Below are 441 nucleotides of genomic sequence, written 5' to 3' on the forward strand. Positions count from 1 at the left end.
GCCCCGCCCCGGGTTAGTGGTTCCCACCCGCCGCGGTGGCACACCACGCCGCTCCCGACCTCGGTGAACAGGGCGATGGAAATCTGGCTGTTTGGCGTGAGAAGGGCGGCCGGGACAGCAAACGAGGTGGCTTTGGCTCGCGCCCGCTCGCGCCCGCTCGCGCCGCTAGATTTGGCCCTGTGGGCGGCGGCGGCGCCCTTCGCTCTTGAAAGTGAGCGAGACCAGAGCGGTACGTGACTACGTGACAAGGCGCGGCTGAACAGCTCTCTCGGCTCACCCGGTGCCGCCTCGTGTACTATATGACCCAGTGTGACATGTGTCACATTACAAGTAGTGTGACGTCCTCGCCCGCTAAATGGAATCAAATTAACGTTTATATAGCTATATATGTCTCTATATACATATATACAAACCAATATGTTTTAATTTATCTTGAATAAG

Source organism: Frankliniella occidentalis, unplaced genomic scaffold, assembly GCF_000697945.3.
Source record: "Frankliniella occidentalis isolate FOCC.00 unplaced genomic scaffold, Focc_3.1 Scaffold763, whole genome shotgun sequence".
Lineage (NCBI taxonomy): Eukaryota > Metazoa > Arthropoda > Insecta > Thysanoptera > Thripidae > Frankliniella > Frankliniella occidentalis.